Here is a 15406-nt window from a genome sequence, read left to right on the forward strand (position 1 = left end):
CTTCTTGCTGCCATCAGAAAGCACTTCATAAATGATGTACTTTACAAAGACTGACATTGTAACACCTACTGCATAATTGCATTTATATTAAATATGCACCCACGCACACACATACACATATCATGACGACATAAGAGCTGTCCGAAACTATTTTCAATAATTGATTTACTGTTTAATTGAACAGCATGACTGACTAACATAGCTCATTACTTTACTCATTAGTTAATTATCGAAGAAAGTAGGACAAGTCAATAAAATGGAAGGCTGTAAATTCCAATACTAATTAGCACCATTTCCTAAGAGACATATTTAAGGGCAGATTGGCTACCTGAATGTCCCAGGACCTTGTAGATGAAGGGAAAGGGTAGACTTAACATAAATCTAGATTACAAGCAAGCAAGACTAGTAGATAGTAGGTAGATAAGAAAACAGGTGCTGAGCCACCGTTAAACACCCTGTTTGAACTGGAATATTGGCATGTATTCATCATTGGAATTTCTGGGGGTTTTAAAAAGGGAATGCATATTTTGAAATAAATGATGCAAACTAAACACATTTGCCTCTCCTAAACTCACTCCCTAAATCATTCCATCTTCTTTTTTTTTAAGTTCCGAGTTTACTCAAAATGCCGGTATGTCTACTACATCCATAAAATTTTCTGCTGGATGAATTTCAAGCATTATTTTATGTAAAAAGAGAAAGCTCAGTGATGCCAAATTTATCTGTTATCCTCTTATTATTCATTTTTATTGACTATTTTAAGAAAAGCTGAAATCCTGAGGCAGAGTGTAATGATTCCAGTATATACTTAGTTAAGCTGAATGCTGAAGATACTATCCCAGAAAGGGGGATCTCTTGGAAATGCATATATAATAATATGCAGACATTTCCATCTATTTACATACTTAAACACATATCCAGACAGAGTACTAGTCCAAAGAGATTCTTGTTGCTCACAAGGGGGAAAAATCAGCAAATTCCTTGACTTGTACAGTTTAAAAAAATTAAGACTGAAAGATGGTTTTTTTAAAAACCATCTAAAGGATGAAACTAATGAAAAGGTCCTGTTGGGAAGTTTGTGCGAATTGGATTACAAGCATCTTCACATCACAGGGAGCAAAAGACACTTTTAAATTTCTTTTCTTTAATAACATATCTTATGCATGTTCCTCTAGAAGTGGATTACATTTTAAATTCTTCTTTCCAGTTTGGTAAATGAAAATACATAGCAAAAGCATTACTTAAGATTAATTATACAAAGAAACTGCCTTTTGAACAAAGCTTTCATTTTGGAACTTTAAACCATTAGCTTTCCATTACTTGATAAAAAGCCATAACAAACACAAACGTCTTTCCTTTAACATACAGTATCTTGCTCTTGTTTTCAAGGCACAGTCACAATTTATTATATATTTTTAAGTATTAGTACATAGCCAAAATATTCCAAAGATCACATGATTTTTTTAATCAGCATTTTAAAGAATCAAGCCTCTGGTGTTAATAAACCAAGATTGAAATTTAGGTAAGGGAAGTGAAAAGCAGTTGTGTTGGTTAATGGAAAGCTCCTGTTTAGAACAACAAAAGAAAAATTCTTTAATGATTTCAGTAATTAAAAAAAATAATAATTGTGGTATTTTATTATAGCTGTTTGTGTGGTGGTATGTGCATGTATACTTAGATATTCTCATTTTGTTCATGGTAGTGAGACAGTTCCGTACCACATAAAATCAACCTGGGAGAGAATTTAGAGAAATACATTGCCACAATTATAAGCTCTCCTAGCATGTGAGATCAAGTTCAAGGTACTTTAGCTATCTATGAAATGATCACCTTCAGCAATTGTAAGACTTTCTGACATATACTTCCAGTGTGGACATGGTAGCACATGATGTGTAGTTGTGTACATTTGAGTGTTATAAATGGGGAACTTCTCTATAAGAAAAAGGGGTGCGCACATATTTTCTACAGGAAAAACAGTAATTCTCAATCTTTTTAGACTCAAGGCACCCCTCCAAAACTTTTCAATGGCACACCATTAAAATTACCTAATATTAACATATGGTGAATATTTGAATATACACATTGTAATTATATATTAATTAATATATTATTATTTGATTATATCATTCTAATCATATTATATTCACCCATTCAGGATGCTGGTGGGGAGTGCTTCCTTAGTTCTGTCTAGCCCAGGGCATGTTTGCTAAGCACAGCAGTGGACTCCCCACACATGGGGACTCCAGGTTACAGGGGACTGGGAACCACTGGATTAAGTTCCTCCCTTAGTTACCCTAGGGCAATCTCCTAAACTGAGTCTTGGTCCTTAACGGACAGAATCCAGGGCCACCTAGCCAGCAGGGATGAGGCACCAAGTTGCACATGAAGCATGTGGTGAGTGCTAAAGGGTTGGGAAGGGCAGGGAGCAGGCAAAAGGGTGGGTAGCAGACAGGCCAAGAGGGTACCACAGCATAGTCACTTCAGTCACCATTGCTACTGCCATGGGGTGAAACTGGTTCTTGTGGCACCCCCATTGCGAGCCACTGGACAAGGAGTTTCTGGAGAAACAGTCCAAAGCAAATGTCCAGTTACTTGCTTAAAAATGCAAGGGATCAAGAATCTTATGATTGCCAAGTGATTTTGAGTGCCTGTCTTGAGTGCAACTTCAGAAGTGTTGCTCACCCACTCTCCTAAGCAGGCTCTTCCAAGTTGGACTCTTAAAAATGGAAGTATCCTATGTCACCAGGCACACCTGAAAGTCTCGGCCAGAATTATTTCTTCTAACAAGTAATGTTATAGCATTGACTACATGCTGCTTTAAGGTCATCATAATGCTCTGTTCTGGAGCCCTTACTCAAGCAGCGTCCTGCAGACAAGTATACACAGAAGTATCCTTATTTACAAAAATAGCCCTATTGTACGTAATTGGACAATTCACCTTACTACACCTTCAGGCACACATCTGCAGGAGAAGGCTTAGCCAACAGGGTAGCATATTGCTGTTTTTAAACTGAAGAATTCAGTGACTGCTGATATTTTCCCAAGTTTCAAGAGCCTGCTCCTGATGATGATGACATGCTACTCTCCTGTACACTGACTTGGCTCTGGGTATATTCTCTTTGCAGGGTTTGTCCAGTTTTGACCTGTTCAGTATTTTGTCAGTGACTCTTTTTGTATTTAGGCGTTTGCATGCTGATGACAACGGTTACCATGTATACGATCTTTATTTTATAGCCTGCTTATGTTTACAAGTTATACAGTGCAGAAAAATCCTGTGTGTGTTACTTCAGTTAGTTTTTCTGCTGTGCTACACCCATTCAGAAACATATTGCTTTATCATTCATAGGATCAATTGAATTGTGAATTGTGAAGAAATGACAAAACAACACTGGGCCACATTATCACGATACAAAGTAAGGCCTGAAGTGATTTGTTACTACTGTATCACTGTACCTATTGCCTTGTCATTTCCATTCAAACACGTACGTAAGATTTTCCTTGGTGGTTTTCAGCTGTGTTTTGCAAGCATCATTTGTTTCTTATATTAAACACTTCCAGGAGTGCATACGTGGCTGATTACCTAGTTCAGTACTTAGAGTTCTCAGTTCCAGCTTATGTAAAATATGCAGGCTGCAAGTGCTTTGGTGAATTTTTAGTGGCCCTCTTTTAAAGATTGGGGCCCTCAGGCCTCTGCAGTCTTTAATCAGCTGTAACTGGAGTGAAGCTGTCAACTCCTGCTTGTAATCTGTCAGCTTCCGTACCCCTTAGAGCATCCCTGACAAATGTACAATACAAAATTTTTTTTTTGAACCAACTGTGAGCTGGCAAACCATCTTTTGGAAGAAACTTTCTAAAGTGACACTTTGTACAGTGAACATCTTATAACTTCATAAGGAGAAAATGATTTCTATTTAGCTATTTTTTAATGAAAACCCCTGGCTGCCATGAAATTTTACCAAAACAATTAGGTTTCTATGTATTGGGCCAGATTTTTTTTTTTTTTTTTTTTTTTTTATGAACCAGCTCTCTTTTAGGGCAGCAGTGGAGTAACAAGGAGCTGTCAAAAAGATGGTTCCGCCTTCCTAATAATATGAACTGATCTTTGTTAGTATGAATTACAGCAGCCTAATAGTATTATTATTGTTATTGTCATATAAATTATTCATTATGAAATATTTGCTCAGCTCTAGTGTGTTCATAAGTTTCCCATTAAGAATTTAAATTTTAAAATCTTTCCCAGCTGCACAAATATCCCTGAAATACCTTTTTCCTTCAGTGGTGCCAGATCAGTAACATATTGGTGGAAGCTGGATTGTCTGGGATGGGTGCATTTGAGCTAAGCTGCTCCTATTGGCTTAATACTTTTTAAAAGAGGATTTTTTTTTTAATGTGTAAATTATTTGAGGCCTTTTTCTGAATAATTTCCTGTGTGAAGTAGGCTGGCTTATTTTTTATAGGTAGTTAATGGCTAGAAATATTTCTGGCTTATTATTTGAGAAATAAAGTCTTTATTTCTACAGCAGTTGAAAACTACTCACCATTTATTTTCTTTCCAAAGTTTGGCAGTGCAGCTACAGACAGCACCAGGTCCAATATCCCTGCTGTAAAGTCATCCCCATTTTATCTTCCTGTACTGGAGAGGTTTAGGGGAAGGAAAAGAACAGCAATACTTCTTCTCAAGTCAAAGCAGTCTGTAACATTCAGTTTAGTCATATTTCCTAAGGTAATGTCACTGGAGCAGGGAGATTATTGTAACATTCAAACACTGGACTCCAATAACTGCAGTGACCTTTGGGGACTTGTTTCTTGCTGCCCTACAACAAACAGAAATTTCACTGAGTAAGCTTCCTTGGTAGCCCCAGTGAAAAACAACTTCCCAGGCAAGGGGAAAAAGCATTCTGCAGGACATTATAGAGACATGGACAAACAAACAAATCACAGCAAGTTAAAAGGAGAAGACTTTCTGTGTAACAGCTGCTATATGGGAACTATCTATATGCCCACTTATAACATGCCAAATGGAACTACAGTAGTTTGCCTCTCAAGAAAACCCAGATGAAGACCCCCACATCTTAGAATGAGATTACAGGTTACAGTTAGCCTATATTAAGAGCACTTACAATGCAAGCAATCATGCATTGAAGCTCATTAATACATGCTAAGTGCCCTGTAGGCATTTTAAGATTACGCCACTTTGGACGAGGGTTATCTTTGAAATGTGCTACACAGATCCATTTAAGTTAACTTTTGGCTGTTCAACTGAAGTTAGATTTGACCACCAATTTGCAGTCCCCCATTACCCCAGGAGGCACTGCTCCCAGGTGGACTAGCTATCATCTAGGACTCTACAATTCTGGGCTGACAGCTAGGTAGAGCCAGGCATCAGGTGAGTGAGAGGGGAAAAGGATGAATTGGGATTCAAAGGGGAGGAGGACATTGGTAAGGGAGAGGGAGGTAGGATCAGAGGGTGGAATAGGAGGAAGTGGATGGGTAGAGAGCTGCTGGGCTGCCGTGGGAGGGGGTGGGTAGGACCAGCAGCTCCCCGCACCCCAGATCAAATCCATGCTGCCCCCTTGCTATCTCCACTAGGTCCCATAGTTGTCCAGAAGCTCCCCATTGGGAAAGGGGAATGGCAGGGATGGGGCAGGGAGCTGTCCAGCAGCCATGGGTGTGCCTGGCAGTTCCCCATTCTCCTAGATCAGGCTCAAGCTGCCTCCCTTGGCCCCTCCTCTGCCAAGCATCTACTCACCCTCCCATCGCACTCACCATGTCCCCTCCCCCCTGCTAAGCAGCATGGGCAGGCCCTTCCTCCTGCCTATACAGCAGCTAGAGAGCCAGCAAGTAGGGCAGGCATGGAGAAGACTTGTAGCTCCTAGCCATGATCCTACTCACCAGCCCTCTTGCAGCAGGTCTGAGCAGTGCATGAGAGGGTATTAACCCTTAATGTGCAACTGCTCACAGAATGTGCTAAGTTTAGCACAGTTTTAATGTTCCTTAGAGTTAGTACATGCTAACTGCAATGTGTAATCTCACCCTTATCTTTCCCTTGCTGCAGGGTAGTAGTGGGCACACAGACAGTTATCATGTATCAGCTGTTCTGTGGTAAGTTCCTCCCGGCCTTTTGACTTGCTGTACTTTACTTGTCCATACCCTAATGAGTTACAGTTCTCAGATCCTTGAGACCAATTATTTCAGCTTTTCTGTGACTCATTTGTAAAATGGAAAAAACAATATTTCTGTCCCTCTTTTTTATATAAACCTTATATAGAAACCCAATGGAAATGAAACATTTCTTTAGTGAATAATCTTTATTCAATATTTATACAACTAAACTCATTTATCATTAAAATGTATTTTTATTGTTTTAGCACTTAGAAATCCAAGTCCTAAGCAAGGACCATGTTGTGCTGGGCACTAAACCAATACAAAGCAAAAGGACAGCCACTGTTCCATGTACTGGCCAGATTTACAAAAGTAATTAGGTGTCTACTGGGTTTGACAAGAACACTTAAATGAGCAAGGAAACACCTAATTCTGTGACTACAAAGGGAGTTAGGTGTCTAACTTGGTTAAACAATCTGGCCCTAGGTACCATAAGGGAATGACAGGGAACTCATACCAGCAAACTCACTAAACTATGGAACAAATCACAACTTCAGGGGAAAATAAAAAAACAAACAAACAAATAAACCCTTTAGAAACACTAAACTGAGAATATTTCCAGCAATGCTTATGAAAGGAATATTAAAAAGTCACACATGATAGCAGGCCTCACTATTTTCAGAAGTACAAGGAAATGCGGAATGAGGTTCCAAGGAGAGAGCCAACAATGGACCAAGTCACATTCCCTAGTTATTTCATAAAGGACAGCCACATGGGGAAGAAGTACATATTCAAAATGTACTAGACATTTTGAAAAGCAACTTATTCTTGCAGTTAATCAAATCCTTACCCCCTCTTCCAATCAATTCTTCCCCACAGTTAGCCAATAACTCAATAAGCTCTTTTTCCATCAGAAATACTTACCCCTCGTGTACAAAATTTACCACTGTGACATCAGATCAATTCAACCTTCCCTCTCAACCAGCAAATCAACATACTTGTCCTCAGCAGCCTTTTAGCAGCTAACAAATCAATATAAAAAGCCTCTAACAGAACTTCCCTCCTCTGCAATGACTCACCAAATCTGTTCATGAGCACCACAAGGAACTTTTGTCCCCTTCTCCTAGCATGCAGGGAGATAGCCAATAGAAGTACCCACACGCAGGCTCATTTGCACATATGCACAAATCTGCAAGCCTGCAAGAGCAGAGTAGTACCCAACCTTGCCCTTCCTCTCAAGTTGAGAGTAGGCATGCAGTGCTGCCGTCACACACATCCCATCCCACAAATGAAGTAGGGCCAAGAGTGGCTCCTACTGTGTTTCTGATAGAGGGAAGAACAAGGATTAAGTGCATAGTCATCTCATATACACAGTGCTTGACAAGGGACACAGTACACGTGCTGTAAGTGGTGGCAGCTTTGACAAGGGACATACTACCCTCCCCTCTTTTTTTTTCTAGGAAGTCCCAAGAAGCCATGGCTGGTGAGAAAAGGAATGTTCATCATCTTTTGCTGTAGATCAGATGCCATATGGCTGTTGAAAAAGAAGACCATTTCAGAACTTGGTGACTTCACCTGTCAAATGACCACACTAGGTGGCTATGATTGGATATTTGTGGCATATGTCTTAGTCTCTGATTGGTTAGCAGTTATTGATTGCATGGGAAGCAGTGGGATCATCTACCTGTGCAATTAAAGTGCCTGCATATTCTTTTCAGAAAATTCAGGCTCGTTAAAAGTTCTGGCATACATGTACCCATCAGAAGCAAATAGCACCTAATAGGAGCAGTTTAGTCCAGGGCTGCTCCTGCTCTGTTCTGTCCTCCTGCAGCAGCCAGGGGGAGCTCCAAGCTCCCCTGGGTACCAATCCTAGGGCTGGCAAGGGGCACAGAGGCTGGTCCCTATCCCCACATGGCCTGGAGAACTGTCTCCCTCAATGGGGATGCTGTCTACCATACTGCCTGCCAGCTGCATGTCTACCCCTCCTGATCCCCACCTGGCTGGGAGGGAGCGTCTCTTCCTAGGGGGGGGATAACTCTCCCAGCCATGTGGGAATCAGGAAGGTCCTGATCCCCATGTGGCTGGCAGAGAGCATCCTGCTGAGCTGAGACATCTCTCCCCACCCCTTGTGGACACCTGCCAGCTAGGCTGACCAGGAGTAATTTGCTCCTAGTCAACATCTACACATTCACTACTGCTCAGTAGCTAATATGTCATTAATTTACACCTATTTTTATTGGTACTAGCAAATGGCTCATTAGCCTAGTTTACTGAGCAGTAAGGCCCCTACACGTGTAGGCACTGGCTCTTTACTATGCATTAGATTAGTCTAATGTGCAGTAAAGTGTCTTGTGTAGTCACACCCAGTGAGTTACAGCCACTATGGAGAATAGAGGGCAATAGCCATTATACTCTGGGACAAATATGAGACATATCCAAGTTTTGGAAGCTTTTCTATGAATTAGAACAGTTATGAATATTCATAGATAATGAATCCAGAAGTAACAATGGCTTGGGTAATATTTGAAAATTCATGCAAATTTGGTAACAATTTTTGGAAGGAATTAAAAAATTGGAAAAAAACTCAAAAAAGGCAAAAACTTTTTTTGACATGTTCAGAATTACATATTTCTATTTTTTGGTTCAAAATGACATTGTGGATTTCAAAGAGAATTAGGTAGTTACATGATTTAGAAAATGCCCATAGGTACCTAATACGACTTCAGGAAACAAAATACCTTAATAAATGTAGACATTGCTCCCCATCTGCATTGGGAACCGTTATTTGAGGCATTCTAGATGCAGAGTAACAGACAGCTGCTACCACAAAGAGTTTACAACATAAAGCTGCAACCCCACAAAGACTTATACAGCACAAGTTGCTACCACATAAGCTATCAATGGGATGACTCACAATACATCAAATTAAACACACAAATGAATCTGAGCAGGATGAGGAACTAAGAATAGACATTTTAAAAGAGAAATTACAATCTATGATGTCAGCGTATGTTCTGCATTCAATATATTTTATAGAATGAACACACGCATATTAATTGCTTTTGATACAGTCCTCTTGGAAATGGCTACAAAAAAATTAAAGAAAATAAAAATGTCAGAATTTCTCTTTTGTTTGTTACCAAGTTTTGTCTTAAATGTGTTAAGATTGTGTTAGGAATTTTCATTCTTAAATCTGGGATTTTCACCTTTCAACTATATTGAACGTATATTAATGTTTATTCGAGATCCCAGCTGCTGTTGCTTTCCCTGGCAGAGATCTAAGAAGAGGCATCTCTCCTTGTTATGACTGTTGAGCTACACCAGGCTTTCCCAGATGATCATCCTTTTTCAGATCTTTCCTCCAAAGATAAGATACTGTAAGTTTGGTGTACCCATAAACCAGTTCACTGGGGAAGTAAATTTGTCCACAGGGATAAGATCATGGAGAAGGGAAAAATCCACAGAGACAGTAGCAGAGAAAATGGGCAAGCCGATTTAAAGAAGTCAAATGTGTGTACCTTTTCTTAATGACCAGAATTCACTGGTTTGCCGTAGTCTGTGTCTGTAATGCAAGAGAGGATGTGAAATCATCTTTAGTCAAAGAAATTTGGTTTAGTGCTGTGTGGTAACAAGGATCAATAATTCTGTTACATAAGTTGACCAGAAAGATATTTTCACACTGTTTCCTTTCAGATGCTTATTATCAGCAACGACAGAATTTATGACTCCCTCCCGCCCCTCCCTGCCCTTTCCTTTCAGTTCAAGACAATAGGGCAGGATCCTAGGCACCTTGTTCTGCAGGCCCCAGGGAGGAAGTGACAAAAGGCTTGCCTTATTTACCTTAGTCGTTTCCCCATGTAATCTGGTTAATCATGTGGCTAATCGACGACACAGAGGATCCCCCCCCACACTGTGTCCTACAATGGCAACTCATTCATATTTAATACAATAGAGCATTTAAGTCATTCCATGCTCTGCCAAGAAGATTGGGTCTTCTTTGTTTTGTTGCTCTGGGGAGGGTTCTCTTACTCCACCCCTTCTTTCAAATAGGCATATGTTCCGGCTCTTGCCTGCTGCAGCTGGACAAGAAAAGAGCTATTATTTTTTGTTTTGTTTTTTTTAAAACCAATGAATTGATGGCTGTGGTTTGAAGCATGGGTTAAAACAGTCCCCACATGTATGCATACATTAGCCATTTGCTATGTTACTACTTCACAGCGAGGTGACCTAAGAGACGGCAGCGTTCCTGTTCTCCCCAGTCTGGCTGGACAATCTGTTGAGCACAAAAGAAAAAAAATTAAAAAAAGAGTCAAAGATTGACTGCATATATTTAAAAATGGTTTGCAATTCCATGCAGAAGCTTTCCACATGGAAAAGGTAAGCCTATATCCTAATGTACAATATTCAAAGATAGCTCACACACTCCATTACAGCGGAGAATAGAAATCGAAAATCTATGCAAAATTATAGATTTGAACACTGGCTTCAAACTACATTACCATGACACAGATATGAGGTCATAGCTGACACGTTACAACATACAACTCTACTTGATTTCTTCACCGCTCACAAGGTGTTGATCTCAATAGGGTTGCATAGATTATAGTGTTTGATCCTGCCCTCAAACAAATCTCTAGCGAAGCTCCCAGTAACCTCACCAGAGAGAATACATCTGGCCCCTTCACTTTATTCTATAAATACAGTAAAGTACTAGAGAATTAATAAGAGTTTCAGAGGCATAACTGGTCAGTACTGCACCCTTGGCAGAAGTGGCCAGAAATTTGTTACTGTAGGGAGAGGGGACGGGAATGTCACTCCCTCTTTTTGCTGCAGACACATGTGTTGAGAAGCCATTTAAACATCATTTTTTGGCAGCAAAAAATAAATAAATAAAAAGATCTGACATCTTCCTCTGCAGCAGCGAACTTGACCTTGTGCCACTGCTACAGTAGTGCCCTCCATGCTACCACAGCCAGAGCAGCTTCAGAGAAAGTGTAGGGCACAGAGGGGGAAGGACAGGGGATAGAAGGGTGAAGTTCCCCCTTAGAGCCATTGTAGTGCCCTTTAGACACCGCCCAGGGTTCATGCCCTACTTGCCCACCCATCTACTTGCCCACCATCTGTAGAGTAGACTCTTCCACTGCTAGGTTACATGTTTTTTACCAACTCAGGGTGATAATTACAAGAAGTAAAGTTCCCCAGAGTTTATTTTTAAGCTTCTCTGAAATTGGTTTTTGGTTCTAGTATCATTGATACACTGAGAAACGATACATCATAGAAACTTCCATGAGGCTCAGCATTGGATGCCTATGTTTGCAATCTCAAATACAAATGCTCAAGAATGAATGAAGTTGTAGGCCACACAATATGAAACCTGCAGGGGCCCAAGGTAAAGAAAAATTTTAAATGGTGTGGATAAACTAGTACTGCTTCTAGTTATTCTGAAAATGTCTCGCTAATCCGGTACCATTTACCAGCATCTTCTTAAAACTTTAAGGGTTATTAAATTCCAGTTATGAAAATATTTGTTTAGTGGTAGATAACCATTCGGCAGTGGTTTAAGAGAATGCAACTCTACTGTCTTAACAACGTTGCTTAAATTTATATCAGTAAATGACTCAGTTCCCAAAACTTCTTGGACTCTTTTCTCACATTTGAATTTGCCTGTGCTATGCAGAACAATCCCTTTTCACAGTTTGAAAAAAAATGTTTTTCACTTCAGTCCTGTTTGCCCAGATTCTGTAAATATATATATATATATTTTTTGCATGAAGCATTACGTAGTATTTGTATAGCACTTGACAAACATGAGTGTTATTCAGTGATATACTTCAGCTGAAAGGAAATCTCTTCATAAACATCTTGATATAGTAACAGTTGCATTCTGAACACTAGTACTGGTCCATTGAAATTGGAAATTCAAAATAAAACAGAAGAATTTTAAAGAAAATTTCCCTGTTTAAGACTGATAATAGAAGGATTTGTAATTTTGAAAACATCCATATTTACTAAGGTTTAGAAAAAGATTTCATTTAAAAAGTTTTGCACCTCTAAATTGTTATATTTTTAATCATTTTTTTTAAATGAGGGGAAAATACCCCCCAAATTTTACTTTTTTTCAGACCATTTTTTGTTTCTTACTTTTAACCAGCTTCTGTACATTGTGCTGAGATAGCATTTTATTTTTTCTAGAAATCTCTCTGAAGTAAACAGAACATTGCTGAAAGAAACCGCTATTAAGCAAGAGTAAGGGGCCAGGGTGACTTTTGTACTCCTGCTTTAATTATACTGTTATAGTTTTGACCACTAGGGCCTCTTCACCCATATCTTTGCCAGCTACGGTGGGGTAGTGCCCACAATGCAAGCATCATCCAGAACTCCACCCTCCCCCAGATGATGGAGAACAGTTGCTACACCCCTAGACCCCTCTCCCCACCACCCAGCATCAATTTTGAGCAATCTTGTCCCACCCCTCATCACTGGGGGCCCATTCTCCCAGAAGGAGAATCTGCCACACCTCGTCACTGCCAGCCACATCTTCCACAACATCTGGAGACTGGGGAAGGGGTATTTCACAAAGCCTGGGCAGAGGAGACATAGTGTGCTTACCAGGCACAGTGCACCAAGGATACATCATTCAAATTGGTTGAGGGCCAGCAACAATGCCCTCTGACCTCAACAAGTGTACTCCAGATAGCTGAACCAACAGGGAGTCCAAATTTGGGAACCCCCTGGCTGATTACCTCTCAACCCATGGGACCTCGGGGCATTCCCCGAATGAGTAAGGCCTGAAGGTTTTGGGGGGTAGAATACCCAAGGGGCTGAACCTCCACATCAGGAAAGGACCTGTCTACCATGCGGCTCCTGACTCAGATTCCTCAGGCTCCATGAAGCAATTGGGGTCACCAAGAACCCTGACTGGTGGGATATTTTCCTTGTGAGAAGATTGAGGCATGAGGAAGAGAATGGTCTCAGTTTACATGTTTGCAGTTGCCACAACATAAATAAGTTTAATAAAACCAGTTGAACATTCACTGTGTCAGAAATTGGTCCTTCTGTTCATTGACAAAAACCAGGAAAGTGGAAGGGAAGAAAAGGGCAAAATAACTTGGAAGGGCATATAAGATTGAGAATGGGGGTTGTGGGGTGGGAGGATTGATGGTGGGGCAGCACCCTCAGCAAGAACCTGGGGGAGGAGGGGTTTTCAACCCAGAATGCTCAGTCCCAGGGTCAGGAGTGAAAACCAGGGACTTCTCCATGTAGAAGGTGGACAAGTGAGTGATCCCTGACTCACTGTCCCCCTGAGACAGCTATAGGCTTCAGGTGGGGGTGTGGATGGTTTGAGAGGTACCCCTTCACCCAGGGTCATGAGCTTTTTTGCACTCCTTCAATTGCCTATGTGCCATAGGTTTTAGTCTCACCCTGCAGGGACAGTGACCTTGTGACTCTTGGCAACACGTGGGTCCTTTCTTGCACTCTGAGACTAGGGCCAGCAGATGCTTATCCCCCTGTGATTATAGTGCACCCCTGCATCAGGACCAGGGTCCTGTGGCAGGGATCTGCTCCTCCATGGGGCCCCAGCATGGCAGGTGGAGAAGCTTGAACTCCAGGGCTTTGTTTCCAGCCTTTGTCCCAGTGATCATCAATGGGAATCATAGACTGTAAGGGGCTGGAAGGGACCTTGCAAGATCATTGGGTCCAGCCCTGCTGCACTAGGCAGGAAAGACAACTGGGGTCAGGTGACCCCTGCAAGGTGACCATGCAGTGTCCTCTTGAAGATTTCCAGAGTAGGTGATTGCACCACCTCTGGAAGGAGTTTATTCCAGTCTGGACACAGTGACTGTGAAGAAGCTCCTCTATAACTTGGTGTCATCCATGAACTTGGCCAGTGAGCTCTTCACCCCCACATTCAAATCTCATATAAAAATGTTGAAAAGCACTGGACCAAGCACGGACCCTGAGGGACACCACTGGCCACTTCTCACCAGGATGACATACATCCATTCATTAGAACTCTCTGGGTCCTACCCCACAGCCAGCTTCCTACCACCTAACTGTTGAGCAGTTAAGCCCACAATGGTCTGCTGCATTCCCTCCCTTGACCTCCTTTGAGCTCCAGACCCTTCCTACAGCTGTCCTGATACCACTTGGAAGGCCTGAATTCACAAGGCAAATACCAGGGCTGTGTGTGTTGGGGTTGGGAGGAGGTTGACTCAGGCAGGAGTGTGGTATCTGAAATGGCCCTGGCCTCTTCTCATTCTTTGAATAGCCAGATTGAGCTCTTTTTCCTGTACCTTGGCAGCCCAAGTGTAGGTATCTCACAGCCTCAGGATGTACACCCTACACAGCTGCAGTCTTTCCTCATGCTGGTACCACCATTCTCTGTGCCAAAAGTCTGCAGTGCATACCCAGTTCTCAGGGGCAGGTACCAGGGCATCTCTCTGTGTTCCTTCACTGCCTCCCATGGCCATCTCTCAGGTGCTCTCTTGTCCTATTTTGCCTATCACCTGCTTGGTCCACATTGTGGTCCCCAGCCCAGAGAATCTGAGATCAAATCCCTGGCTGTGCTCTGAGTGGACAGCAGGACCTGCTGCTGTACTGTGGGGGTGCCTAGCAAGAAGCCTCCCAAGAACCTGAAGTGGGCACTTGAAATGCTCACTCTGTGGGTACAGGAGCTTGGGGTCCTGCCAGGATTCTGGTGTTCCCATGACTGGGAACTCTCTAACTGCCCCCTGAGAGCAAGTTGTCTTGACTTAGGCAATGGGCAGGGGGGGTGGGGGGGCAGGCAGAGCACTGGTGCCTCCCTGCCCGAGAAGTGCTGCTGGCATTTCCAGGCTCAGTATCTGTCTGGGGGGGCCTCAACCCCACAGTTGGCAATTGGCCATGCCTCCCCCACAACCACCACTGACACTGCTGCAGCTGCCTGCAGACAGTCCCCACTCAGCCTGCCTTTGCTGCTGAAGCCCACTTTGCCACCTGTGGGTGGTCGCGGTGCCCCCCCAGCCTCAGGAGGCACATATCACCTATGGTCCCCCAGGCAGTCTTCAAACTCTAGAAAGGGTTCACTTCTTTTGATGGTGTAGGCAACAAGCTGGGGATATTGCTCAATTTGAGAAACAAGCATAAGTGCTATATGTGGCTCTATTATGATGACTTAATGCCCAAAGCCCCCTTTAGGGTGGCTTATTGGCTTATCAGGGTGACTTATTGACATTGTGATGACCTGCCAGAGAAGTTCTGCCCCCCTACTGTGCTCTGCCAAAAGCTACCTCCTCTAGGTGTACCTAAGTTTGAAGAAAGAGTG

General features: G+C 42.1%; 1 long non-coding RNA gene across 1 annotated transcript in view; it reads left to right on the plus strand.

Annotated features, from left to right (window-relative positions):
• LOC112550922 overlaps nt 1-3407 on the plus strand; it is a 9627-nt gene extending 6220 nt beyond the window's left edge. The window contains exon 3 of the long non-coding RNA XR_003095003.1: nt 3347-3407. This is a non-coding gene — a long non-coding RNA (uncharacterized LOC112550922). The remainder of the gene's footprint in view (nt 1-3346) is intronic.
• The last annotated feature ends 11999 nt before the right edge of the window (nt 3408-15406 follow it).

Source organism: Alligator sinensis, unplaced genomic scaffold, assembly GCF_000455745.1.
Source record: "Alligator sinensis unplaced genomic scaffold, ASM45574v1 scaffold747_1, whole genome shotgun sequence".
NCBI classification, from domain to species: domain Eukaryota; kingdom Metazoa; phylum Chordata; order Crocodylia; family Alligatoridae; genus Alligator; species Alligator sinensis.